Raw genomic sequence first — 2,667 nt, forward strand, 5'->3', positions numbered from 1 at the left:
TGCAATGTGACAGCCTGCTGTAAAGGACCATTTTGGGACAAGGGCAATCCTAAAGTGAAGTGTGTGTTAGATAATATCATTGCATCTGTGACTATATGCTTGTTGGGTGCAGGGCTGGGTCACAGTGAAGTAGGAGAAGCTCCTGGTTCGTACGAGGTGCTGCTGGGTGATTTGGACAGGAAGGGCCAGGATATCGTCAACTGACTTTCAAATATAAATACAAGCGCAAACATAAGTGCACAGAGAGAAGGCAAATGTGACAAGTTGCTAACAGTGGTCATCTAGAAGAAAGTATAGAGAAGGGATGGAAAGTGGTGGTTTGCTGTATTAAGGGTTTAGCGTTCTTTAAATGTCTTTTTTTTAAGTTTTTTTTTTTTTTTTTAACAAGCGGGGGGTGGTGCCTGGGTGGCTCAGTCGGTTAAGTATCTGCCTTCGGCTCAGGTTATGATCCTGGGGTCCTGGGATGGAGCCCCGTGTCGGGCTCCCTGCTCAGTGGGGAGCCTGCTTCCCCCTCTCCCTCTGCCGTTTTTTTTTTTTTTTTTAAGATTTTATTTGTTTATTTGACAGAGAGGGAGAGAGAGGGAGCACAAGCAGGGGGAGCAGCAGCGGGAGAAGGAGAAGCAGACTCCCCGCTGAGCAAGGAGCCCAATGTGGGACTCGATCCCAGGACCCTGGGATCACGACCTGAGCCGAACGCAGACACTTAACTGAGCCACCCAGGCGCCCCTTAAAGTTTTTATTTAAGTAATCTCTACACTGAGCATGGTGCTCGAACTCATGATCCTGAGATCCAGAGTCGCACACTCCTCCGACTGAGCCAGCCGGGAGCCCCTACAGATGCCATTTTTTAATTGAAAATTTTGTTGAGATAATTATAGAGTCATGTGGAATCGTAAGAAATGATACGGAGCCAGCCCTTGCGCACTTTGCCCCCTTTTCAGCAATCATAACATTTGGCAGAACTATGGACAATATCACCACCAGGACAGTGATGTGGATACAGTGTACCCCCCTTCACGTTTCCCTGAGGGTCCCTGGCTTTGCCCTCCTATAGCCGCACCGGCTTCACCCCCCCCCGACAAACCATTGCCCCAACATCTGGCAACCCTTCCTTGCTCCACCATGTCTAAGATGCTGCCATTTCCATAAGGGCGCATACATGCGGCCTCTGCGGAAGGGCTCTTCATGCCTCAGTACACTTCCCTGGGGAGCCACCCCGGTTGCTGGACCCGCAGCTTGCTCTTTTGGATTGCTGAGTGGTGTCCCGCAGGGGGACTGTGCCACAGTGCGTTCAAGCACTCACCCGTCGAAGGACACCTGGGCTCATTCCAGATTTTGACTATCACAAATAAAGCCGCTGTGAACATTAATGGGCAGACCTGCTCTTCTCTGAGATATCAGATTGGGCAAGAAAAACATGAGCTGCGCACAGACGCTGAACAAAACACCTGGGTAAAGACTCCCCTTCCGGGCCTTGCAAACCTCCCAAAGATGACCTTTGACCCCACGGTCTCCTCCGGTGGCCTCTGCTGTGATGGGTCCTGGAATCTGGGTAGCTCAAGGCTGTGCTGGAAATGCCTGCAGGAGCTGATGGAGCGCTAAGTAAGTGTGCTGAGTTGCAGAGAGGAGCCTGGGAAGGCAGGCCTCTCAGGGGAGCACACACGCGGTCCCAGTGTGTGTGTTCAGCCCCAGTGTGCAGTCACCGACGGCAGGTGAGGGGCCTTCCCACTGTCGGGGAGCTGGCACGCCCAGGACCTGAATGTTTGGCTCTGGCCTGAAATCAATCCCTGTCCAACGGGGAGCCACTTTTGGGTGTTTCTTGCCTTCGGAGGCTCGTCCAGCTGTGGGCCCAGCACCCCAGGGCTCCAAGCCAGCACACAGTGTCTCTGGGCTGTGTTCACAGATGCCTCCCTGTGTCCTGGTCCAGCCCAGACAGGCCACTAAGGGGAGGTGGGTCTGCCCTGACTCCCCCACCTCCCGCTGCCAGTGCCCCAACGCAGATCCCACAGAGTTTGGGGCGCCCTGCCTCTGGTAGGTGAGAATCAGCGGCGGGAGGGGAAGGCCCAGTTCGGGGGAGCTGTATGTTTGTTGTACCAGCAACGGTCAAACACCTGCCCCATGCCAGGGTCGGCTCTGCTTACTGTGCCCTGCGAACTGGCACCGTGAAGGGCCCCACAGACGGAAAGAGCAGTAAACAAGTGAGCAAGCGTGAAAGGCCTATCCTTGTGGAGATGAGGCTGCGAGGGAACCTCTGCAGGCCGACATGCCCGAGAGGCTGGGCTGGGGACAGTTTGGAGTGCAGGGCCTGTCTCCCACAGAACTGCCTGTGGGGGCCTGATGGGCAGAAGGGTGGGGAGGGAGAGCTTGACCCCGCAGCGACCACAAATGCCCTAAGAGTGTGTGCTCCAAGCCCCGGTGTGCCCAGCCACACACAGACACTGAGACCCATGTGACAGGCAGGAGTGGACAAGGCGATAGCAAGGAAGGGACAGGGCAGCGGGCCTTGTCTCTGAGCCAGTGAAGACCTGGCAGTGGCTGGTATTGGGGCTTGGCCACATGACCTCCCAAGTGCCTCCCATGTGACGTCGCCAAGGTCCTGTGATGCTCTGTGGCCTCAGGGGAGGGGCTCGCCAAAGGTGAGAGGGCTCAGTGGGACACTCAGGTCAC

Source organism: Halichoerus grypus, chromosome 2, assembly GCF_964656455.1.
Source record: "Halichoerus grypus chromosome 2, mHalGry1.hap1.1, whole genome shotgun sequence".
In the NCBI taxonomy this organism is placed as follows: domain Eukaryota; kingdom Metazoa; phylum Chordata; class Mammalia; order Carnivora; family Phocidae; genus Halichoerus; species Halichoerus grypus.